This window comes from Bos mutus, chromosome 9 (genome assembly GCF_027580195.1).
Source record: "Bos mutus isolate GX-2022 chromosome 9, NWIPB_WYAK_1.1, whole genome shotgun sequence".
Lineage (NCBI taxonomy): Eukaryota > Metazoa > Chordata > Mammalia > Artiodactyla > Bovidae > Bos > Bos mutus.
Genome location: NC_091625.1, coordinates 91,377,900 through 91,405,087, shown reverse-complemented (window position 1 = coordinate 91,405,087; position 27,188 = coordinate 91,377,900). Strand labels below are relative to the sequence as shown.

At 44.0% G+C, this 27,188-nt stretch overlaps 1 protein-coding gene across 8 annotated transcripts in view; it reads right to left on the bottom strand.

Moving 5' to 3' along the window:
* TIAM2 (TIAM Rac1 associated GEF 2) overlaps positions 1–27,188 on the bottom strand; it is a 240,898-nt gene that overhangs the window by 156,038 nt on the left and 57,672 nt on the right. For 2 of the 8 annotated variants that reach the window (XM_070376919.1, XM_070376927.1), the window contains exon 1: positions 7,653–8,086. The exons of 2 other annotated variants lie outside the window; for them this stretch is intronic. The gene's annotated coding sequence lies outside the window, so the exon portion shown is untranslated. Of the gene's footprint in view, positions 1–3,425; positions 3,528–7,652; positions 8,087–13,473; positions 13,620–27,188 lie in introns of those variants that run through there. 4 more of the 8 variants (XM_070376920.1, XM_070376923.1, XM_070376922.1 and 1 more) reach the window with 4 other exon arrangements.

Here is a 27,188-nt window from a genome sequence, read left to right as displayed (position 1 = left end):
CAAGGAGAAAGTGCTGGGGAAGAAAGAGATGACTACTTCACCATGCCCTGGGAATAGGCTGCCTGCTGCCCACCTTGGTAAGAAGAGTGCATTTCTTGCTGAGAAATTTCCTTTATATATTTATATTTGGAGAAGGAAATGGCAACCCACTCCAGGATTCTTGCCTGGAGAATCCCATGGACAGAGGAGCCTGGTGGGCTGCCATCTATGGGGTAGCACAGAGTCGGACACAACTGAAGTGACTTAGCATGCGTGCATGCATATTAATATTTATTATATATATAATTTTATTCATTTACGTTTGGCTGTGTTGGGTCTTTGTTGCTGCACGAGCTCTCTCTCTAGTTGCAGCGATCGGGGGCTACTCTCTCATTGCGGTGTGTGGGCTTCTCGTGTGGCAGCTTCTCGTGTTGTGGAGTGTGGGCTCAACAGTTGCAGTGCATGGGCTCCGCAGCACGTGGGATCTTCCCAGGCTACTGATCAAACCTGTGGCCCCTGCACTGGTAGGTGGATTCTTAATCACTAGACCCCTAGAGAAGTCCCCCGCTGAAAAACTCTCCAAAACTCATGACTTCTTCAAATTAAATCCGCTTTGTAACCACCATCTCTCTGACTACACTCACGTCTGCAAGTTTCCGGGTTTCCTTTGGCCTTGCTATCTATCAGCGAGGCAGCTTATCGAATCAGTCTCCGCCTGGCGTTTGTGCTAAAACAATACAGCCCATGGGAGGTTTCCCAAGAGGCAGAAAGGGTCCTGGAGTGAAGGGAATCCTGTCTCCGTGAACTCCTCGTGTGACCCTGGCCGAGCCCAGCAGCATCTCCATCACAGGGGAATTATTTCTGACCTGTGTCTCTTGGGCCCACAGAGACTTCAGAGCCATAATGAACAAAACCCCTGTGTGACTCCCACTCCAAGGCGGGAGGAGGGGTGTGCTGGAGACCTTCACTAAGTGACAGTTGTCACCAGTTTCTCACACTGACACGAACACACTATTCCCACACAGAGAACCCATGCAGTTGAATGCCGCCCTTAACAAAAGCAGCAGGTACCGCCGCCCAAGAGAATCCATCCTCCTGACAAAGGGATGGCTGATTACAATGAAAATGGGAAGTTTCAGTCAGTCTTCCTCAAATGGCAGACTTCTGCACCCACGGAGCACAGCGCTTACCATGCACCAAGTCACCGCAAGTCCCTTGTTATTTATAAAACAGCTCATGTGAAACACCAAAAACAAACAAACAAAACCAAAAAGCAGCTAGAAGAAGGACAAGGCATATCCCTCTGGGGTCACTGTATTCCCCAGGGTGGTGACCCTGTCAGCCAATCTGGTCCCTGGTTAGAATAAGTGTTCCCCGGGATTCCCACAAAGTTCATGTTTCCAGGGACAAAACCCAAGGATGCAAAAGTTGGTACATTATACCTTGAATGCCTATGTGCAAGACCTTTATTAAGTTAATTCAATTCAGGAAGTATCTGATGAACAGCACTTGTGTTCGAGGTACCACGCTAAGTGTCGGGAGTACGATGGTGATAGAAAGCCTACAGACAGTCTCACCAGCCTGTGAACAAACAGGCCACCAGCCACCACTCAGTGTGGAGACGATCATGGTCCAGAGGGGCAGATGCTACGGAAGCCCACAGGGTGGCTCATGAGAAGACGCTACCACGCATCCCAGCCCACTTGTTGCTAAGGCAACAGAAACTGATTTAGCACCGTTGTCTTAGAGCCATCACTGGATTTTGGCTTCTAGATGAAGTGATGACCTTCATCCAGTTGCCTGACGGTCACGTGGAGAGCGACTTTCTTCAAGAGATAACTGCAAGGTAACAGGCCCTGAAAGTGAAAAAGTTGCTTAGTCGTGTCCAACTCTTTGTGACCCCATGGAAAGGCCATGGAATTCTCCAGGCCAGAATACTGGAGTGGGTAGCCTTTCCCTTCTCTAGGGGATCTTCCCAACCCAGGGATCGAACCCAGGTCTCCCGCATTGCAGGCAGATTCTTTACCAACTGAGCTATCAGGGAAGCCCTAATCACCCCCAAAACCACGGCATCTGTGCATCACAAATTACATTCAGCATCAGGGTGGGCTCACACCCCCTTTATGACACAACCCTAGGTGTCATAGGCACCTAGAGACAGTCAGGCAACCACCTCGTACAAAAGGAACTTAACACAGTGTGGAGTGGAGGCCATCTGGATGATTGTGGATGGACTGACTGTAGCTGACAAAGAACTCATTCACCTTCAGTAACAGTTAAGTCCCAATAGCCGCAAAGTGTGATTCAGGGTACCATGAATGAACCAAAGATGAATCAGACCCAGCACCACCCATCCAAGGGCCTAGAGTTAGTAGGGGAGAAAGGACAGCAAAGCCCTCATATGTCATATAAAGGGGCAGGATAACCTGCCCATCTGGGATGGGAGCAAGACGACACTGTGAAGAATGCCAGAAACTTCCTTTGGTTTAAAAAGTAAAGGAAAAATCACCAAAGAAAACCAAAATCCATTAAATCTATCCAAAACAGGCATTCTCAGAAGCAAAGCCACTCAGATCAGCAAGCCAAACTAGAGGAAGAAAGAGTTGGAGTCCAGCTTAAAAGGAGAAGCAAACAAGCACACGTAAAACAAAACCAAAAAAAAGGAAAAAACCAAAAACATTAACCTCTACAAGAGAAACTACAGACCTTTTTAAAAATGTTTGGAGGTTGCAGAGCATCTGTTTGCAAAGATAACAGCGGACCCTGCATCCCCAGATGAGAGCAGGTGGGGATCAAGGAAGACCATCCAGGGGTGACACCCCCCAGAGCATCACCAGATACCACTGGGGAGCAGCTCGGACAAGAAGGACATGACACCAGGCTGCGTAGAGCAAGACAGCCTTGCCTAGGGACCCGGACTTCAAGGACTGTCTGACTTGGACGTGGAACCAGGGAGGCCCTGCACTGTTACAAGGACGACAGCACAGATGAAGGCCAGAGAGACCAGGAGGCCGGAGACACAAGACCCAGAGCAGCATCCAGTGTGATGAAGCATAGCATGGAGTGAAGGTGGACAGACAGGCAGGTGAGCATGGAGCTCCTCCAAGTCCAGGCTGCCACCTGCCCTTTCGTGATGAGACAGCAGCAGACGTCACAAGCCAGCCACCCACCGGCACTAGCCCAGCACCATCCACCAGTGTGGAACAAGCAGTAACTGTAGCACATGACGACGAAAATTCACAGGGAAATCCTAAAGTGTTTGTCAAATACAAGAGCGTTCATTCACAAGAAGGCTGGAGTCAGGAGCAAACCCGTCCGTAATCCCTGACTTGGGGTCATTTATCGACCTCTCCATATGTGATTCCCCTCCATGCAAGATGGAGGTGATGATCCCACCTCCCGGGACTGTTGCAAAAGCAAAATAAGAAAGTATATCTTTCAATTACCTGACACGGGGCTTAGTCCAAGTCAATAAATGTTAAATATTAGATGTTAATTCTTCTTGTCCCAGTTTCTAGGATACAGAAAGAAATGTAGACTTGTCCAAGGGAGCAGCGTGAATAAAAAAAAACTTTGAATTATTTTTACCAAGCACAAGGCTAGCGAGATGACTCAGTAATACCAAGGCCAGGCCTCAATGTCCGTTACTAACAAATACTGTAAAACATTTAAAAAGAAGTCTCTCTCCAGGAACTGAGTAAGTGGGTAAATTAAAAATCAAAAGGAAAATGTCAATTAAGAAACTGGCACAATTTGACTTGGTGATTATTGTGTTTCAATATCAATGGTAATATTCTGAAACTATTTTCACAATATTCTAAAATCAAGAGTAAATAATTAGGGCAGAGAGGCCTTCTCCAACCCCAGACCAGCAAGGCAGCCTCTGAACAGGCAGGTAATTGTAGGTCTGTGTCTGAGTTTAGTGCAAGACTGAGCCCTACAGGGCTTCTCTTCTTTAGAAATAATTACCCATCACCACGAAAGGGGCTCAGCACACATTCGGAGTTTATAGAATAATCACCTTCTGGTCCTTCGGGCCCAATGTACAATAATCTATGGGGATTGTTGAGAAATGAGCATAAATTATGGCAAATTTATTAAATGTGAATTCTGGGTATGCAAGATAACAAGGATTTGGGGAAAGGATATGAATTTCAAATTCTCAGCAGGTGGATGTGACTGAGGGCGTAGCTATGCTCTTCTCCTAATTTTGCTCTTCTAGGCCAACCATCCAGCAATCAAGCTCCACCTTCTCTCCCAGGACCGAATCAGAGTCCAATTAGCATCAAATTACAGTTATCAGCTCTAAACTATCTGTACATCCCTGAACAACCATAATCATAGAATTTCCTTAGACTGGAGGTACTGCAGACATTTAATTTTAATTACTTCAGCATGGAATCAGCAACATTATTTCCCACAGGTATTTTATTACCTGTTCTTTTCATGTGGATGAACAACCAAAATGTCAATTAGAAGAGGGCTATACGTGGGGAGGGTTGGACAGAGGATGATGACATACACATGTACGGGTTTTCACCATGTGAAACACATTTACAAGGACACAGTCTAGGAATATAATTTGAATCAAAATTTCAGGGCCCATAATGAATGTTCCATTCCCCTTCTACCTCTTAGACCACCCATAGGAACGCCACTGCCCAGGCCTCAGAACTCAACCCAACTACAATGAATAACTCCTTCCAAGACTTCCCTGGTGGTCCAGTGGCTAAGAATCTGCCTGCCAACGCAAGGGACACGGGTTCAATTCCTGGTCCAGGAAGATCCCACACGCCTCAGGGCAACTAAGCCCTTGTGTCACAACTACTGAGCCCAAGCTTCGAAGCCTGGGCTCCACAACAAGAAAAGCCACCGCAGAGAGAAGGCTGGGCACCGCAACTAGAGATAGCCCACACAAAGCAACACAGACTGGGCACCGTCCAGAATAAATTTTTTTAAAACATACCTCCTTCTGGCTGGAACCTAAACTGCTGGCTGCCGCCCAGCCTTGCTCTCCACCTCACTTCTAATGCCTCAGGTGTCCTGCCTCTCCTGGCCCCACTATTATCTGTATTCTCTCCTTCACCAGCATTTTATGCTAAATTCCATTATCAAGTCTTGCTCTCACTTCAGGTGAAATCCTAGGGACCCCAACTGACTTTAGGAAAGGAAAGAAGAGGTAGAGTCATTATAGTCTCAACTCCCAAGGAAACAAAAAGACAAAGACAAAGATGAAAGTTTTCTTCAACAGTTGGTTGCTGGATTTTTTTTTTTTTTTTAGTTCTAATGTGACACAAAAAAGCCAATATTCTATTTAGCTTACGTCTCATCTTGTTGCTATAACAGGCCTTGACATCGTTAAAAAATATTTCTAATGCAGTAAGCATGCTCTTGAAAATCTTCTGTATGAATGACCCAGAAGGTTCTTTATCAACTCAGTCTTGCCTTACTACCTTCCACTCCTTCCCTCCCCACAGTAGGAGCAGAGGGCAATCTGGGAGGAGCTGGAATCACATCCCCGAGGCTGTGTGCTCTGCTCCATATCCTGCAGGCACCACTCCTTCCCTCCCCACAGTAGGAGCAGAGGGCAATCTGGGAGGAGCTGGAATCACATCCCCGAGCCTGTGTGCTCTGTTCCATATCCTGCAGGCACCACTCCTTCCCTCCCCACAGTAGGAGCAGAGGGCAATCTGGGAGGAGCTGGAATCACATCCCCGAGCCTGTGTGCTCTGTTCCATATCCTGCAGGCACCCTGCTGTCCGCATCCAGAGCTGCGGCCGTTCTAGCATCCCTGTCTAGACTGCTGAGATCCAAAGCATCTCTGTCATTTTACCAGATACCCACTCCATCCTCCACTCCCCAAGGCCTTGCTCATGAGATGGACACTGGGGATCCATCTCCAGCTCTACTGACAATCCTCTAAGATTGGAATAACATTTTAACCAGCCCTGGGATCAGTCCTCAAGATAGAAAAGTACATCAATCACAGTTTAAGCAGTAACAGTCTTAGTCCCTTCAGTTCAGTCACTCAGTTCAACAACTCTTTGCCACCCCATGGACTGCAGTACGCCAGGCTTCCTATCACCAACTCCTTAGTCCCTTCGGAAGCACTTAACATACAAGAAAAGGTGTATCATACCAACAAGAGCCTACTGTGTAGCACACGGAACTACACTCAATATCTCGTAATAACCTATAATGGAAAAGAATTTAAAAAATAGATACGTGTATATATATATGTATAACTGAATAATTTTGATGTACATCTGAAACACAACATTGTAAATCGACATTTCAATAAAAATGTAAAAATTCTAAAAAGATGTATTGGTAATACTTTGGAAAAAAAATTAAATAAAACATATCAACAGACTCAACGTTTAAGATTTTTTTTTGTTGTTTAGTCGCTAAGTCGTGTCCAACTCTTTGCAACCCCATAGACTGCAGCACGCCAGGCTTCCCTATCCTTCACCATCTCCCGGAGTTTGCTCAAACTCATGTCTGCTGAGCCAGATATGCTTAAACCTTTTCCAGATGCTATACAGTCATGGTACATTAACTATTTTACAAAAGACTAACTTCAGAAGTAAATTAACTCTGTTATAGAGAGGAGCTCATGACTAAGTCTATCATTAGGCATTGTCTTCCAGTTAGAACCCTTCTATCCACATCAGAGAGTCGATAATAGTATCAGTTGCTGATGGGGCATGGAGGAATAAGATCTGCATAGGACCTGGTGTCTTGATGGTTTCCTCCATACAGGGTGGCACCTGCAGTGGGTCGTCTTTCAGACACTTAAATTAGTATTTTGGTTCTAGGTGGATCAACTAACAAGTTGCTTTGGGAAAAACATGAGTCTCTTCCTCTGTCCAAAATCACTTTGTGTTTTCTACCTACTAGCCCCAAAGGACTTGGCAGGGATTTCTGGTGTCTGAAAATCTTTCATCTCTGGAGATGAAAGGTGCTGATGAGTATTTGCTGGGAAGCACTCCCACGCATGCCCTGCGAGGAGATTCAGAATTCTGCCAAGGGCGTTGACTGCAGGTGGGAAAAGGTTACCTTTGAGGTGGAATTGATGATGGACTTTTAATCATCAGGGAGGTAGGGCTGCTCACTGCAGGCAGAGACCAGCGACCCTTCAATTCTAATTTTCCCTCAGGTGCCACACTGGGTGTGGCCTTGAGCCTCACCCTCTTGCTCTTGGGAATCCAGCTTAAGTACACAGAGTAGCTACAGAAGCCGAACTGGAATGGAAACATGTGTATACTATCAGTTACACAATGGGGCCTGGCTATAGTTTAGGCCCTTCTATGAAAGGAGCCAATCGGAAATAGGAAAAGGACCATGTAGAACGAAAAACGGATAATACAATCTACTACAGGGTCTTTCTAAAGTCCTTTAACTTCTAAATTTTAGTGACAAACTTTAGGCATAACCAATATCACCTTATGAGAGGTATCAAAAAGGTTTAGTTCCTAATAGGGAATATGGATTTTGTTCATTTACCACGGAATCTGTAAGAAACACTCTGTTTGAAACTTCTGGACCCTCCATCCTCTGCTGTATTGACTCCCCTGCTCAATATCAATCCTCTGCCTCTTCCTTGAGCTCCTCCACCTCCACCCACCTCCCTGGATGTTCCTCAGTCCCAGGCTGAGTCTTCATCTCCTTACCTTTGACATTCTTTCTGATGACGTCATGGCTTCCGCTCTCACGGATCAACACCGAGTCTCCTTCTCCAGCTTAAATGGAAGAGATGGCTCGTCTCAGCTCCAGACACACTGAGGGACTTACTGGATGTGCTATTTCAAACTCAGTATGACCCAAACAACAGCTATTCATTGCTCCAGGCCTGCGCTGCACCCAAGTTACCTGGGTCTGGGTGCCCAAGCTGAGGTAACAGCCCCTCCAGCAGGCCAGTCTCACCAGATGCAACCCATCAGCCACCCTAGGCTTGCCAGGCCCTGCCCTCAGTTAGCACGTGCAGGTCTCAGTAAACCCTTTGCTTTCCTCGTGTCTCTTCCATGTGGGTTTCCTCTCTGATGTTCTGCATTCATACATACTCCAGATGACCCTCCTGCTTCCTACAGGAATACTCCAGGCCTCCTCCATCCACAAATCTCTTCTCCAGTAGTCAGAAGAAAACTCTAAAGCAAAAATCAGATTCTGAGATGCTTCATCCATTACAATTAAAAACCCCAAACTTCTTTGGGCACACGAAACTCAACTGCTGCTCCAGCTTCTGTCCTGCCAGTCGCCAATGCAGACTCCTCAGGGCCTGTGACATCCTATATTCTCCATGCCTAAGCGCCTTTCCTGCAACCAGAGTGCTCCCCTCTCCTGTGACTGTTCAGCACATTTCTCATTCTCAAAATCAGCCTACATGGTTCTTCTGAGATGTCTTCCCTAACATCACAGACAAGGGCTAATAAATCTTTCCTTTCAGATGCATCACTGCATATTGTACAAATCTCTGTTTAAGCACTTATCACACTACACAAATTCTTTGCTCATATGCCTATCTGTTCTACTAGGGCACAAACTCTGAGCTGTCTGTTCTTACCACAGCATCACCTAACACAGGGCATGGTAAACACTACATGAGGGGTTCCCTGGTGGGCAAGTGGATAAGAATCCTCCTGCCAATGCAAGGGTCATGGGTTCGATCCCACGTCTGGGAAGATCCCACATGCCACAGGGCATCTAAACCTGTCCACCACATCTACTGAGCCCACGCGCTGCAACTGCTGAGGCCCACGTGCCAAGAGTCTGTGCTCTGAAACAAGGGAAGCCACCAGAAGCCCACGCCCCCCTCACTACAACCAGAGAAAACCAGCAAGGAAGACCCAGCACAGCCAAAAATAAATAAGTTTTTAAATGAAAAAAGAATCTTGGATTCTGACTTACTTAAAAAAAAAAAGTGACATGAACACAGAGTATCTGCTGAATGAACAAACTAACAAACAGTCAAGTTCCAGCAGATAGCTGTCCTAAGGTATAAATCCATTCTGAAATGCTTCCACTTTCTTCCTATCATCTATACATCCAGTTATTTCTGACACAACAGTCTCCCCATCTTTTTGAAGATTAGATGCAAATATGCCCCCAAGTTGTCTGAAAAGCCAGGGCATCCCAATTCATTTCTATAGCACATAAACTCACGTTCAGAAAATATTTCTTATATGTTTCAAAGGCCAAGCTGAACCACAAAGCTCATAGTGAAGACACATGAATAAAGGTGATTTCTTGGGAACTGAGTCTCCACCCCCACCTCAGGACATCATCATCCCAACATAAATTTCCCTTTAAAGAGTAGACAATCAATTTGCCCTAGTGTTTTTAAGACCTTTTGCCCTTTGTTATTTATCATTTCCCTGTTTAACTCATCTTAAAGAAATTCCTGAGGTACTGCCTTCAAGTCAGGAAGAATATGCTTACCAGAAACACATTTCAATGAATACTGACTACATGGTTATAGGCTTTTTTTTTTTTTTTAAAAGAACTACAGTAAGCCAAATTTCAACTTAAGAAAGAACTGTCCAAACAGCAAACTCCAGACAACACATTGGTGGCAGAACTCACAGGGCAGTTAGAAAACAGCAAGACAATTTCTTCAATGTCTCTGTTGTTTCAATTTTCTTTACTTAAATCATAGTGGGAAGCGATAACAAAGCAAATCATCTGCACTTGTTTTATTTTTCTAATATATTTTAGCTGCTATACACAAGATTAATGTAAAATAGGGTGTCTCTTCTATACTAAAATTACTGTGTACAACTACACAGGCCAATCTCTTTCTATGCTTTTACAACATAATTCTTTGTTATGTACATTTCTTATTTTCTTTTTGTGTCTAAACTTCAAACAGGCACAGGTGGTTACAAAGATTATATGCAAATATATGCTAATTTACATAATCTTTGATAACTATTTCCCCCAAACTGTGCCATTATTTTTCTGTTTTTTTGTTTATTTTCTTTAACTTTACAATATTGTATTGGTTTTGCCATATATCAAAATGAATCCACCACAGGTATACATGAGTTCCCCATCCTGAACCCTCCTCCCTCCTCCCTCCCCATACCATCCCTCTGGGTCATCCCAGTGCACTAGCCCCAAGCATCCAGTATCGTGCATCGAACCTGGACTGGCGACTCGTTCCATATATGATATTATACATATTTCAATGCCATTCTCCCAAATCATCCCACCCTCTCCCTCTCCCACAGGGTCCAAAAGACTGTTCTATACATCAGTGTCTCTTTTGCTGTCTCACATACAGGGTTATTGTTACCATCTTTCTAAATTCCATATATATGCGTTAGTATACTGTATTGGTGTTTTTCTTTCTGGCTTACTTTACTCTGTATAATAGGCTCCAGTTTCATTCACCTCATTAGAACTGATTCAAATGTATTCTTTTTAATGGCTGAGTAATACTCCATTATGTATATGTACCACAGCTTTCTTATCCATTCATCTGCTGATGGACATCTAGGTTGCTTCCATGTCCTGGCTATTATAAACAGTGCTGTGATGAACATTGGGGTACACGTGTCTCTTTCAATTCTGGTTTCCTCAGTGTGTATGCCCAGCAGTGGGATTGCTGGGTCATAAGGCACAAACTGCGCCATTATTATCTTCCACTGAATGGAGCATCTACTTCTGCTTTATTGACTATGCCAAAGCCTTTGACAGTGTGGATCACAACAAACTGGAAAATTCTTCAAGAGATGGTTATAACAGACCATCTGACCTGCCTCCTGAGAAATCTGTATTCAGGTCAAGAAGCAACAGTTAGAACTGGACATGGACTGGTTCCAAATTGGGGAAGGAGGACATCAGGGTTGTATACTGTCACCCTGCTTATTTAACTCATATGCAGAGTACATCATGAGAAATGCTGGGCTGGATGAAGCTCAAGCTGGAATCAAGGTTGCCGGGAGAAATATCAATAGCCTCAGATATGCAGATGACACCACCCTTATGGCAGAAAGTGAAGAACTAAAGAGTCTCTTGATGAAAGTGAAAGAGGAGAGTGAAAAAGTTGGCTTAAAGCTCAACATTCAGAAAACTGAAATCATGGCATCCGGTCCCATCACTTCATGGCAAATAGATGGGGTAACAGTGGAAACAGTGGCTGACTTTATTTTGGCGGGGGGTGGGGTGGGGTGGGGGTTCCAAGATCACTGCAGATGGTGATTGCAGCCATGAAATTAAAAGATGCTTATTCCTTGGATGAAAATCCATGACCAACCTGGACAGCATATTAAAAAGCAGAGACATTAGTTTGCTGACCAAAGGTCCATCTAGTCAAGGCTATTGTTTTTCAGTAGTCATGTATGGATGTGAGAGCTGGACTATCAAGAAAGCTGAATGCGGAAGAATTGATGCTTTTGAACTGTGGTGTTGGAGAAGACTCTTGGGAGTCCCTTGGACTGAAAGGAGATCCAACCAGTCCATCCTAAAGGAGATCAGTCCTGGGTGTTCATTGGAAGGACTGATGCTGAAGCTGAAACTCCAATACTTTGGCCACCCGATGAGAAGTGCTAACTCATTTGAAAAGACTCTGATGCTGGGAAAGATTGAGGACAGGAAGAGAAGGGGACAACAGAGGATAAGATGGTTGGATGGCATCACCGACTCAATGGACATGAGTTTGAGTAGTCTCCAGGAGTTGATGGACAGGGAAGCCTGGCATGCTACAGTCCATGAGGTCACAAAGAGTGAGACACAAGTCATGAACAACCTAGATAGCATATTGAAAAGCAGAGACATTATTTTGCCAACAAAGGTCCGTCTAGTCAAGGCTATGGTTTTTCCAGTAGTCATGTATGGATGTGAGAGTTGGACTGTGAAGAAAGCTGAGCGCCGAAGAATTGATGCTTCTGAACTGTGGTGTTGGAGAAGACTCTTGAGAGTCCCTTGGACTGCAAGGAGATCCAATCAGTCCATTCTAAAGGAGATCTTTGGAAGGACTGATGCTAAAGCTGAAACTCCAGTACTTTGGCCACCTCATGCAAAGAGTTGACTCACTGGAAAAGACTCTGATGCTGGGAGGGATTGGGGGCAGGAGGAGAAGGGGACGACAGAGGATGAGATGGCTCGATGGCATCACCAACTCGGTGGACGTGAGTTTGAGTGAACTCTGGGAGATGGTGATGAACAGGGAGGCCTGGCGTGCTGCAATCATGGGGTCGCAAAGAGTTGGACACAACTGAGCAACTAAAGTGGACTGAACTGAACTGAATGGAGCTCTAGTTCTTCTCTGATTGAACTTGAATCAAACAATAGAAAATCAGGCTACAATGTTTACTAATAGCTATAAAGTGGCTATAAAGGATGGTAAGATACTAGGCAGATTCTTCTCACTCACAAAATTTCCTAAAGGGGAAAATGGAACCAAAATAGAGTAGCTTGCAACTGCGAAGTCAGAAGAAGAGAACAGTGCTCTCCAAGGAAGGGCAGTCCTGGATTCACATCTTGCCTCCCCCACTTTCTTAATCAGGACTGAGATTTCCTACCTCAGGGCTGAGATGATTAGATGGTCAGTGTATATTAAGCGCCCAACACAGACCCGTCTTCCAAGCTCCAGAAAGTCTACCTGCCACTTCCACCAGGCAATCAGAGCTCAATACTCCTTCACCCACTGCTCCCCTCCAAGGCCTGCTGATGGCTCCTCCTCAGTATTTTCCCAGTGCTTCCACCTCCCTCCATCTCCTCTGCTGCCATTCAGTCCACAACACCAAAACTCTCTCCTAGGCTAATGCAACAGCCTCCCCACTAGCTTCCCTGAATCTACCTTTAAAACCCCTTTGGAGTCTTCCCCCTGCTCTTGGATGAAAACCAAGATCCTCATTAGGCTCTGCAACGGCTTACAAGGGTGACCCTCGCCCCCTCACTCCTGACACTGCAGCACACTGCCTCCTACCTCAGGCCTTTGCACACCCCACTCCTTGCTTGAAGTGGGGGATCTTTCCTATTCCCAACTCCACACCCAGCCTAATTACTACCTTTCCTGATCCTCAAGGCTAGGTCAGGCCCACCTTGCAACGAATTAAATACTTTGTTCCTCAAAGAACGTTCTACAGTTGAGATAGTATATTTTTACTTACATGATTAATCAATGTATGATTAATCAAGGTATCTCTCTTGTACTTCACTCTAAACTCAAAGGCAGGCAGGGACTAACAAGTCTTGCCACTATCTTAGTTTGGTGTTTCTGAAACAGAGCCTAAGAGTAGGACTTGAGCTGGGTCATCATGGAGGTCACTCGGAAAGAAGGAATGAGAGGGAGTAGGGAGAGTGGAACAGGGAAGGAGGGTGAGTTACCAAGGTCGACGCTGTGGACAACAGGGTATCCACCCCAGGCAAGAGCCTGGGAGCTTTAAAATCCCCGCTGTGGGATAGCCAGAGGTCTCTAAGAACAACTGACAATGCAAACTTCGACATCAAGACGTCACACTGCTGCCTGTGAACGAGGCAGAAACTAACCTCTGTGCCAGATCTAGAGCCTCGAGGGAGTTCCCACAGTCCAACTGGGTTTTCCTCTGGCCCGGCTAACTGGAGTCGTATGGTGTGGCAGCGCATCCTAAGACACAGTGGGCGTCCTTTTCTGAGAACTCTGCAGCTCCAGCAGGCTGGGAAGATCATAAATGGAAATATTGGTAAAGAACTAACCAAAAAAATGTTCTACTTCAGCGTAACCATTAGGCCTCAGGAAGGTATGCAAAGAAGAATTTCACCAAATATTTTTTTCTGAGTCTATTGTTACAATCTGGGCTTGCTTCCCATTTCTGAAATCAAAGTCTATTACAAAGGATAAAAACTAAAGGAAACCCAGGGCCAAACAGGAAAGACACACCAGAAATATGCAGAAGTCCCATCAAATATTGAAGCCTGTCCACCCAGAGCATCCCTGGTGGGTCCCCTCTGTAAGTCCACACAGGCACACATGGCAGCGTCGCACGGAGGAAAAGCTCCGGGCTCTGGCAGGGCCTAGGCGCACCGTACCGCTTTGATTTCTGCCCATGCTCGAGGCCTTCACGGTCTCATGTTTGATGTGATGTGACCAGTGAACAACAAATACCAACAAAATATGTAAACAGGAGCCTGACAGAGAAGCTCAGAACTGGAAACAGTGGCATCTTCACGGTGAGGCTGAAAGTGATGGCGGGGATGGAGGCTGCAGGGAGGCATCCTCCTCCCAAGGGCCCAGAACCCACGATGGATGCCACGAGATAGCTCAATACTCTGGAACCCCTTCAGAGAGCAGCTGGGGTTTCCAAAGTTCAATGCTCCCCCGTCTAAAGGACAGCAGCAGGACTGTCAGACACACATCCAGTAACTTGTCTCCACATCACCCATACCGGGTTGGCCTTAGGGGTCCAGGTTATAAACACAAATTAGCAGCCTGACCAGCTGCCAAATCTGCTTAGCGCCTGCTCCTGCCCAGATTTCAAGCCAGAGTCACCACGCCAAGACTCCTTGGCACTAGATCATTATTTGACTTCAAATATAAATTTGCACTTGAATGAGTGAAAGGGAAGTTCTGCTTTTGTATTATCAAAAAAAAAAGTTATTCTCCCTTGAAAATAAGAAGGTCACACAAGTGCAAGAGAAAGGAAATAGACAATTATTTGCACAGGGTTATGTGTAGTACCAGAATTTGCATTGTTGCAATATAAGAAGAATTAGAAAGAAATGGTTTAATTGTGTGTCTATGAACAAAATTAATTTTGCCAGTCCAAAGGCAGGAGGAGAAGGGGACGACAGAGGATGAGATGGTTGGATGGCATCACCGACGCAATGGACATGAGTTTGAGTAGGCTCCGGGAGTTGGTGTGCCTGGACAGGGAAGCCTGGCGTGCTGCAGTCCATGGGGTCTCAAAGAGTCAGACATGACTGAGTTACTGAACTGAACTGAGCTGGGCTCTGGAGAGGGGAGGGTTGGAGGAAAAGGAGTTAGAGGCGAAGAAGTAGGGGGTATAAGATGGAGAAGGGAAGGAAGATGAGATGTTTATCTTCACCGTGATAGAAACTAGACTTGGGGAGAAATAAAGAACCTAACAGAAGAATGTTTTGTTTACTTTCAATATGCTCGCACACAAGTTATTAATTACACTGGCCATGAAGTATAATTATGGAACTCAGCTTTAATGTTCGAACCCTGTCAAGCCTCCACCTGGAGTTACTCAAAAGCAGTTTGCCCCCATTGAGAAACAAAGAAATAAAGTCTCGACTCAGTAATAAAATTCCAGAACCAGGGCTTCTCTGTGGTATCTGCCAGCTCTTATACTACATTTGGTTCCGGGCCAAATGGAAAGTTCTGAGGAAGTCAGCTCTTCAAATCCCAGCCCAAAATATAGTCACAATTCACAATTAGAGCATAGGCAAGCCAGATACATAAACTCTGGGTTTAATGTTTCAGCAATGTTCATGAGACCATACGCTTTTCTCTGAATTATGTGATTTTCATGTCTTAAGGCTGTAAAAGCTAGACAAGTTTCAGGCTTAGTTCTTAAAAGTACGGTACTGTATCTCACATTATGTGATCCTAACACTCACCAACGTTATCAATATTCCCACACTGGCTAAGGAACTCAGGAATTACCAAATCGGCACAACACAAAGTATTTTTTAAAATGTACAGGTAAATTTGTAGATCATTATTAAAATCCTACAACCAGGACACTAAGCTACTTATTCACATTATCAAGAGAAAATAATCCATTTTCCAACCTGTAGGATATCTAGCCTTTATGCATGAGGCTAATCTATTATTTTCCTTCTAAGCGTCTATCTTCCAAGGACAGTTGTTCGGTATTCCAGATAATAAATATTTTTGCTGTTTGTATTTATCCACCATTTCTACATCATTTTGTCTTTCACTTACCCCTTTACCCAAGACCTCTCCACATCATATCCACATCTACATTGTTTATTTTTTTATTCAGTTATAACCTGCATGCAATGAAGGGCACAAACCTTAAGTGCACCTCTCCACAAATTTTACATATGTATATACTCATGAAACTATCATTCAGATCAAGATATATTTCAAGAAATGTACATACGATTGTTCCCCTTCATACACAGATGTGCACACACACCCACACACTGCCTCCATCCTTGGGGTCACATTACAGCTGTGGTATAAGCAAACAGAAAACAGGTCAACCACAATATGATCAACTGCTAAAACAATGCTTTTTAGTTGACTGCAGAAAAAAAAAGTATTCAAAGTATCACTTAAATTTGATGCAGAGAGGCTGTTACTGCATTTCTAAGTCTTGAATCATTACCCTTTATTAAATTATGTTGCCTTGCCACTAAATCTGAACCAGTTATTCTCTTAAGAAAAAAAAAAAAGTTACAAATCTCAGAGTGGAAGAAAATATTTGCAGATCACATATCCAATAAAGAATTTGTCTCCAAAATATGTACAAAAAGTTGTCAAAACCAAACACTAAACAACGCAGTTTTTTTAAATGAGAAAAAGACTTGAACAGACACCTCACCAAAAAAGATACATAGATGGCAAATAAGCACATGAAGAGAGGCTCACTATTAGTCATTCAGGAAATGCAAATTAAAGCCATCAGGAGATATTACTGTATACTAGGAAAGTGGCTAAAATTTTCAAAAAGTAAAACTAACGGATAACACAAAAGCTGGTCAGGATATGGAGCCGTAGGGATGCAAAGTGATGGCCAGTTTGGAACAGTTGCACAGTTTCTTATAAAGCTAAACACACATCTGCCATATAACCCCCTTTATATGGTGACCAAAGCCATCCCAAAGAAAAAGAAACAAAAGAACACAAAGTGGTTGTCTGAGGAGGCCTTACAAATAGCCGAGGAAAGAAGAGAAGTGAAAGGCAAAGGAGAAAAGGCAAGATATACCCAATCGAAAGCAGAGTTTCAGAGAGTATTGAGCAGAGGTAAGCAGACCTTCTTAAATGAACAATGCAAAGTAGTAGTGGAAAACAACAGAAAAGACTAGAGATCTCTTCAACAAAACTGGAGATATCAAGTGAACATTTCACGCAAGGATGAGCACAACAAAGGATACAAATGATAAGGACCTAACAGAAACAGAAGAGATTAAGTGGCAAGAATACACAGAACTATACAAAAAAGTCTTAATGACCCAGACAATCACGATAGTGTTGTCACTCACCTAGATCTGGGCATCTTGGAGTGTGAAGTCAAGTGGGCTTTTGGAAGCATTACCACAAACAAAGCGAGTGGAAGTGATGGAATTCCAGCTAAGCTATTTCAAATCCTAAGAGATGATGCTATTAAAGTGCTGTGTTCAATATGCCAGCAAATTTGGAAAATTCAACAGTGGTTAAAGCAGCCAGACCCTCTCCAAGAAAAGAGCTGTGTATTTTATAGCCCTGTTTATACGACATTCAAGAAAACACAAAATTCTAGAAGGAGAATCAAATGTTGCCAGGGAGTAGGGGACCACACAGAGTTTCAGGATGATGGAACCGTTCATTATGACACGAGGGTGGTGGACATACGACCCTATGCCTTTGTCAGAACCCATACAACTACACTGGGCTTCCCTGGTGGCTCAGATGGTAAGGAATCTGCCTCCAATGCAGGAGACCCAGGTTCAGTCCCTGGGTTGAAAAGATGCCCTGGAGAAGGGAATGGCAACCCACGCCAGTATTCTGATCTGGAGAATTCCATGGACAGAGGAGCCTGGCAGGCTACAGTCCATGGCATCACAAAGAGTTGGGCACAACTCAACTGAGTGACTTTCAAACACACACATACAACTACATCACAAAAAGTGAAATAAACTCTTATGCAATATTTTCAAAAAATCGACCAGGGTGTCAGTGGATCTCAGGATGACTTGAAGACTGTAAGAAAGGAATCAATGGGTGACACAGCTTCACTGCAGCGGGTAGGGGAAAGGAGCTGATCTGAGTAACTCTGGAGCCTAGTATTCCACCTGACACTATAAGCTCATGGTGAGATTTTTTTAAAAGTACATAAACACTAAACACTGTGTTGTGATTGTTGAATCTGTTGCTCTCAGGAGAGCCAGTTGGCAATTCTGCAACTATACATAAACTAGGACTGAACAGATTCATACATAAACTGTGAAAGGGAAGCCAGGATTTTCACTGTCAAAAACAGAAACCAAGAAGAAGGAAAGGGAAAAGAATAAAATGAACCTTGTATTTCTGGATTATAGATGTACATAAACAGGCAAATAGCTATAAAAACAAATACAGACATGCATGGAGATTCTGTGATATCAGTATGAACTCATGTTTAAGATGGAGAAAGAAATACAGATATCTATATGGATTAGTATGTAAACACTTATTTCCTAGCTCTGTTCATTGAGAGTGCCCAAGAAAAGTAGTGACATCCCCTAGCAATGAGCACACTCAGTACCCAGGTCTTGGTTTCTAAATGCCATTCTCAACTAAAATTCTGAGCTGGAGTAGGGAACACCGCAGATGAACCAGGCATATCCTATAGAACCAGAACGCCAAAAGGGAACAGGAGCCAAGCTGAAAGAGTTTTCAGTCCCCATATCTGGAACAATTTGAACAATAATGACAGTATTCGGTTATAACCCAAAGAATAAAGTAAATGACTATGAGTCCATACCAACATAGTAACTGAATAACAAACAGAGAAGGAACAAATCTTCCTGACAAAAGAATTACAAGAATGAGGGATATGAAAAATCTTCAGTAGAACTGCACATGCATTCGGCTCAGGGTAGATAAATACTAAATGCAGTGGGCAGTAAGTGACGCTATAGAGAAACAGGGATTTTCAATGCCTCAAAGTACATCACGCCAAATTTATTAAACACTGTGCTAACTTGCAGATATGACCACAAATCAATTGATACTCCTCCCTCCAGAAGGTGGAGCTAAATCCCCTCCCCTTGACAGGAGCTGGACATGATTACTTGCTTCTAACAGAATACAGAAAGTAAAAGATAATTATTACACTATGGAGAAAGCTGGCTGACATGACTTTAAACAAGTGATCAAAGTATAAATCACATTGACATCATGTGTCCCTAAAATGATGCAAAGAAAAGGGAACATCATCACCTTTAAGCTATTCTGCCCAAAATCCATGACCTCAGTCTAATATGAAAAAAAAATCAGGCCAACACAAAGGGAGGGAGGTTCCATGAGATTCTTGATCATTACTCACCAAAAATGTCAAAGTCATAAAAAAAACAAGGAAAAACCAAGAAACAGTCATAGATTGGGGAACACTAAGAGCCATGACAACTAAATGGAAGGTACAGTCCTGAACTGGATCTTGGAACAGAAAACAAGTATTAGTGGGAAAATGTCTCTCATTTAATTATAGTACTGTATCAATGTTAATTTCAGAGCATGGCTGCCTGAAATATCGTCTTCCTCTCCATTTTGCATGTGAGTGTGTAAGTGAGTGAAAGTGTTGCAGAGAAGAAGCCAATTCTGACTCCATGTTGGAACCGTTTGACTTGCTTTTCGTTGCTTTTGCTATTATAATCATACAGAAGGGCCAGCCTCAGAGAATCCTGCCCCTCTGCCTGACTGTTAAACTAAACTGCCTTTGTTCAGAACCCTGTCCACTGTAGATGGCAGGAAGAAATTAACACATCCTCTGCCTGAGGCTTGCCATTCTAGGAGATGTGTGCAAGATAAATGGCCTTTGCTTCCTCACCTCCCCTGCCCTGCATCTCTGATTGATCAAAGAACCTGGCATCCAGACCCTGAGAAGATGGTTGTTTTGAGGTGTTAGCCTGCCATCATCTTCTCCGTCAGCCAGCTCCCTGAATAACGTCTCTTCCGTGACTCAACGTATTGTCTCTCAGATTCATTGGCCCATTTTGGGGCGAGCAAAGAGAGTCTGGACTTGGAAACAAAAACCACTCAGTTGTGTACAACTATTTGCAACTCCATGGACTGTAACCATCCAGAATCATCTGTCCATGGATTCTCCAGGCAAAAATACTGGAGTGGTTAGCCATTCTCTGGGCAAAACTATTGGAGTGGTTGTGCACATTGGTAAAATAGAACTAGGACAATAAATTGAGCACTTAATGAAATAGTACACATAAGGTGATTAGCTTAGTGCTTGCATATAGTATGTTTTCAGTAACAATATCAGCTGCTGTCACTTTTATCAATGTCAATGACTAAGACTTTTATTTCAGTGATCTGTATAGTGCCTGCTGCTGCTGCTGCTAAGTTGCTTCAGTCGTGTCTGACTCTGTGAGACCCCATAGACAGCAGCCCACCAGGCTCCCCCGTCCCTGGGATTCTCCAGGCAAGAACACTGGAGTGGGTTGCCATTTCCTTCTCCAGTGCATGAAAGTGAAAAGTCAAAGTGAAGTTGCTCCGTCGTGTCCGACCCTCAGCGACCCCATGGACTGCAGCCTTCCAGACTCCTCCATCCATGGGATTTTCCAGGCAAGAGTACTGAAGTGGGGTGCCATTGCCTTCTCTGGTATAGTGCCTAGTAGGTGATTTTTTTCCTACATGATTATTAAATATTAATTAGAATATATTTAATTATTTTCTAAGTTATGGTTTTTCCAGTAGTCATGTATAGATGCGAGAGTTGGACCACAAAGAAACTGTGGTCCGAAGAATTTATGCTTTTGAACTGTGATGTTAGAGAAGACTCTTGAGAGTCCCTTGGACTGCAAGGAGATCAAACCAGTCAATCCTAAAGGAAATCAGACCTGAATATTCATTGGAAGGACTGATGCTGAAGCTGAAACTCCAAGACTTAGGCCACCTGATGCGAAGAACTGACTCATTAGAAAAGACCCTGATGCTCGGAAAGATTGAGGGCAGGAGGAGAAGGGGACAACAGAGGATGAGATGGTTGGATGGCATCACAGACTCGATAGACATGAGTTTGAGCAAGCTCTGGGAGTTGGTGATGGACAGGGAATCCTAGCATGCTGCAGTCCATGGGGTCACAAAGAGTCGACATGACTGAGCAACTGAACCAAAGTTAGTACTTACTTATTAACACTAATAAACATTTATGCAATATCTATTTCACATATTAATAGTCTTTATCTTCAAGGGTTTTACAGGCTAGAATTGCTTCTCTGGCTACACACTAAAATCACCTGGGGAATGTTAACAATATATTAATACCCAAGCCCTACACTCAGAAATTCTATCTTAACTGGTCTGAAATGTGACAGGTTGAAAAACTAATCTAGTTGGAGGACCAGAACATAAACTTTAAAATACATATAAAGAAGTAATAGTACCCCAGTAGCAGTACGCACACCCAACACCCAGGTCTTGATTTCTAATGCCAAGAAACCAGGGCTTCTTAGAGAAATGGCCAATTCTAGATCTGGTACAAGGAAAATTCACCATGATGAGGGTGTGTCGTAGGGATATAAAAGCCCACTAAAAGCATTTCCAACGGCCACATCTGGAATAATTTAAGCAACAAAATAAAGTAGTATTGGATTATAACCTAAAGTATGAAATAAATATACATGAATCCATACTGATATAAATGATTGAATGAATAAGTAAATGTAAGAAAACAGAAACTCTCCCATGCAGAATTAAAAGAATTTATGTAGATCATTTGACCCCAAGGAAGTGGAGCATAACTCCCACACTTTAAGGCAAGGCTATGTAAAGTGACTTTCTTCCAAAGAGTATAGTTTGAAAAGAGAGAGGGAAAAGGAGTAACTTTCCAGTGGAGAAAGCTGCCAAATACTACTTCAAGCCAGATGGTCAAGGTTAACAAGAACAGTGAAAAGTCATATTGATAGTATGTACAATAGCATGTGATAATTATGGCCTCTTATCTCTGTAATCTTCTTCCCCAAAACACATGAACCCAGTCTAATCAGAAAATTAAGAAACATTTTCTAAAACATCTGACTGCTGCTGCTGCTAAGTCGCTTCAGCAGTGCCCAACTCTGTGTGACCCCATAAGATGGCATCCCACCAGGCTCCCCCATCCCTGAGATTCTCCAGGCAAGAACACTGGAGAGGGTTGCCATTTCCTTCTCCAATGCATGAAAGTGAAAAGTGAAAGGGAAGTCGCTCAGTCGTGTCCGACTCTTAGCGACCCCATGGACGGCAGCCTACCAGGCTCCTCTGTCCATGGGATTTTCCAGGCAAGAGTACTGGAGTGGGGTGCCATTGCATCTAACTAGAACTCCTCCAAACTGTCAAGGACATTGAAAACAAGTCAAGTCAGAAAAAACTGTCACAGCTAAGAGGAGGCTAATGAGACATGATGACAAAAATGTAAAGTGGTATCCTGTGTGGGATCCTAAAATAGAAAAAGGACATTAGGGAAAAACAGAAATTCTGACTAGGGGGAGTGATGTTAGTAATGTATCAATATTGTTTCATTTGTTATTAAAAAAAAAAAAAAAACACCGTAACAGTGAAAGGTGTTGAAAATGGGTGTGGGGTATACAGGAACTCTCTATACCATCTTCGCAATAATTCTGTAAATCTAAAACCATCCCATAACAAAAAGTTTATTAAAAGAAAACAAAAGCCAATCAAGAGGTGAGGGGATGGTATCTTGACATTGTCATTAAAGTGCAAAGAAACTGAAGAGTCATGAAAATTTTCAGAAAAGGGCAGGACTGAGATATAGGGAAAGGCAGGTATGAACAAACAGGACCCAGGAAAGCAGTAACATGGAGCTCCATCAGAACTAGTCAGGGCGTACAGGAAAAATCCAAAGGATTGTTTGACTCAACAATTGGTGAAATAAAGACACTGGAAGAACACAGTTCGTTTTGATTAGCTTTTATGGCCATATAGGCTCAATTCTCTAACATTTTCTCTCTAATGGGTTCATTCATTGCTGCTGCTGCTAAGTCACTTCAGTCGTGTCCGACTCTGTGCGACCCCATAGACGGCAGCCCACCAGGCTCCCCCATCCCTGGGATTCTCCAGGCAAGAACACTGGAGTGGGTTGCCATTTCCTTCTCCAATGCATGAAAGTGAAAAGTGAAAGGGAAGTCATTCAGTCGTGTCCGACTCTTAGCGACCCCACGGACTGCAGCCTACCAGGCTCCTCCATCCATGGGATTTTCCAGGCAACAGTACTGGAGTGGGGTGCCATTGCCTTCTCTGGGGTTCATTATCAACCCAAAATTTTCTGTCTCTTTACACAATGATTTTTCTCAGATAAGCATATTAAGAGTTTGATTCTTGATTGGAGAGCTAAGATCCTGCATGCCACACAGCATGGCCCAAAAAAACAAAAAAAAAGTTGTAAGAACAGTTCAAGAACTCCCACACACCCCTCATCCAGATACCCAGTTTCTCCAAGTATCATCATTTTACCATTTTTGTGTTCTCTCTCCCTCTTTGTATGCAAGCTTCAGAGTAGTTATCTTGATAAATATATTGCATTCTTATCAACTGAACTTTCTAAATGGAAACAATATCTCCTTAAAGTTTCAGTACTTTGGATGCCCAATGTCATGGTAACAACCCATTTTCATTATACCATAAAAGGTACAGAAGATTGAAAAGAATTTGAAGTAATAGCAGGATAGTCTCGACTCTATTCTGACAGATACTAAATTTATAAGAGCCAACAAGCAGTCCCGCACTTAACGGACCTTACGGACTATTTTCCTAAGATTGACTTTTGTCATAGAATTTGTGGCTAGGCAGGTCAAGGAGGATAGAGATATTCCCATGTTGCATATCACACAATCAATCCCATAATCCTTCAAAAACTTAATATTTGTTAAGCGGAGTCAGGAGACAGAGTATGTAAAAGTTCTATCTGTGACTAATCAATAGATCGAGTAGCTTGTGTATCATTACAAATGGCATGTTAATGTGAAATGTTGTCTTGTAAAATCAATCACTGGTATTATTTTTAATGGTACAAGTAAAGTCACCATAATAGACAGAGGAGTTCAAACCACATCCTGCATCTGTGTGCATCTTAGTTTTTCATGTAGAGGAGCACTAATCTTTCCCCACACACCTCCTCCCCTCATCCCTCCTATCTCTCCTTTCCTGCGTGAGCCACAGCTGACAAGTTAAAAAAGTAAATGCACTTTCCACGGCGGCAACTGCTAAATAAGCTGTGAGAACTACACCTTTAAATAGAACAGCAGGGGGGAAACTGCCATCTCATTTTAAATTGCTTTGCTGAAGTCTTTGAAAGAGGTAAGATTTCAGAAAACATCCGATAGAAAAGACCCGTCACTGAAACGAGGGCATTCTAGGCCAAGAACACCTTGCCAGGAGACATCCAGGAAACAATGGTTTAGTAGAAAGAACATGTGCTTTGGAACCAGGTGGACTCGGGTCTCCTTCCTGGCTTACTGGTTACGAACATGTGCTTTGGAACCAGGTGGACTCGGGTCTCCTTCCTGGCTTACTGGTTACGAACATGTGCTTTGGAACCAGGTGGACTCCGGTCTCCTTCCTGGCTTACTGGTTACTAACAGTGCATTTCTGCCCTTGGGCAAGTTCCTGAGATGCTTTCCTTCCCGAAGTAAAATAAATGTGGAGAATAAAACCTAACTTGAATTGGTAAAAAGATGAAATATAGCAAACCAGGACCAGTAGAGGAGTCCCGATGGGGTCTCCTCCCGGGGGCATCGAGCCTCTAGACAGCTCTCCCTCCTGGTTGTGTATTTATACCCTCGCTGGGGTCTTCCGTCCAGACTGTCTTTGAATCCAAAATCCCCAGTTTTCTTATTCTCCACTGGCGAACATTTGCTTCAGTTACAGAGAATGAAGCAGTATGTTGAGAAAGTGTAACATTACTAAAACTACCAAAAACTTCAGTTCAGTCACTCAGTCGTGTCCAACTCTATGCAACCCCATGGACTGCAGCATTCCAGGCTTCCCTGTCCATCACCAACTCTCAGAGCTTGCTCAAACTCACGTCCATCACATCGGTGATGCCATCCAACCATCTCATCCTCTGCCATCCCCTTCTCCTCCAGCCTTCAATCTTTCCCAGCATCAGGGTCTTTTCCAATTGAGTCGGTTCTTTGAATCAGGTGGCCAAAGTACTGGAGTTTCAGCTTCAGCATCAGTCCTTCCAATGAATATTCAGGACTGATTTCCTTTAAGATGGACTAGCTGGATCTCCTTGCAGTCCAAGGGACTCTCAAGAGTCTTCTCCAACACCACAGTTCAAAAAAACGACTTAGCTTTTGCCTAAATCAGACACTCATCATAGTGTCATTTCTCTTATCATGATATATATTTAAAACAAATATTTTCCTACAACTACCACATAATTTTCAGGCAAACTCGAATTTTTTGTAATTTAATAAAAAAATTGAAATGAAAGCATCTTGTTTGTCCAGAAATCAATCTTTCAAATTTCCTTTCCAAACATATGTTTGTACCAGATTTTTTTAATTCGTGTTGTTTTTTAAGGACAGTTATTGCTTCAAATGAGAACTATTCTGATCAGTGCACCAATTATAAAACAGAAGGTCAGAACAGGCGGTTAAAACACACACTCTAAACAAGGTTAGCTGCTGCCAACACAACAGACACGCCAAGATTCAGCTGCAAGTAAAGTCAGACGAACTTTCCAGCCACAGACAAATCTAGTAATTACAGCACTAATGACCCGTCGCTAATGAACAAGCTTGGCAACTAAAGTAGGTGTAAATCAGGAAAACACAGAGACTAAACCAGACCATTTCCCATTATCCTTTTGATTTCTTTTTTAAGAGTTCAACAAAATCTAGGTATGAAACGAATGACCTGAAAACGCACTCCCTTCCCAGACTCCACCCTGGAAGCCTCTCTCTGGGTTCCCCAGGCAGAAAAGCAGCCCTGGCGTCCAAGGCCAGGGTCTCCAAGGTCAAGGTGATAAAAGGCCCCGTTTGGAGTTCACAGGTGTGTCTGGGGCTCAGACAAGGCGCCGGGGGCTCCCTCGACGAGTGGATGGAGCGTTTCGGAGCGCTTTCTGTTCAGGCACGCCTGTTTGTTTGTTGCACCGTTTATATCACCTTGTAAAAATACTCTGGAGCAACACAGCCAATCTCCCACAGCCCTCACGCTACCTTCCCAGAGACGTGCGGGCCTTCCAGGCTCCCTTGTGGCTCTGGTTACCGCCTCTGACCCTGCCTTATGGTGCTGTTTTCTGACTCCCTTATCCCAAACTCACCTGTGCTCACATCCTCCCTTCTCCTACGTCTTCCTCCTTCCGTCTGGGTCCCACTTTTTTCCTCGCAGCCTTGTTCATTCATTTGCTCTTTTCTTCTCTGTGCGTGACCTGCTCCAACAATCTCTCTCATCACAACGGACAGCAGCAAACCACAAAAATCAGAAATTTTTTTTTATTTATTTGGTTGTGTCGGGTCTCGGCTGTGGCACTTGGGATCTCCATTTGCAGAGCATGGACTCTCTCATTGTGCAGGCTTAGTTGCTTCTCCTCATGTGGGAACTTAGTTCCCCGACCAGGATCAAACCTGCGTCCTCTGCTCTGCAAGGTGGATTCTTAACCACTGGACCACCAGGAAGTCCCCCCAGTGAGAATTTTTCAAGCATGCCAGCTTGGCCCACCTAATGCCCATGTCTCCCGTCCAGTTCTATGTGACTCAACTGGTAGCACTGGGTTTGTGTTTAACAGTGCTCATCTGCCGGTTGCTTCTGTTTTCCTCGCTGCCTGAATGAGAAGGCACCAAGAGCGTCTGTGTGCCGACACCCCTCTCCTCTCTGCCTCACAAGACTGAGTGCTTTCCTTCACCGTCCACTCTCTTTACCCCCTGTGTTTTCAATCACTGGGCCTCGGGGCCAGGCTGAAAAGACAGAAGAGGAGGAGCAGGAGGAGGTGAGGTGGCTGGGACTTCTTGCCCTCACTAAGCTCAGGTTGGAGGGGGGCGCAGAAAGACCTTTGGGGACTGGACAGCCACTCACTGCTGCCTCCTGGGCGAACCTGGGACAAGGAACCCTGAGAAGGACAAACAGCACAGGTAGGAGGTGGATGGGCGACAAAGGAGAGAAGAACCTGGGTATCCCGACCCCAGACCCAATGGGAGCTCAGCACCCCTGCCATCTCCCCATCTCCCCTGCTCACCCCACGACTTCACAAGTCTGACCAGAAAATCTCTCTCGAGATGCATCTCACAGACCCCCTACAAGTCTGAGAGCCATCGCTAGCTCATGTTGCGTTTCCAACAAGAATAAGCCATAGCAACAAATCCAAACGCCAGTGGCA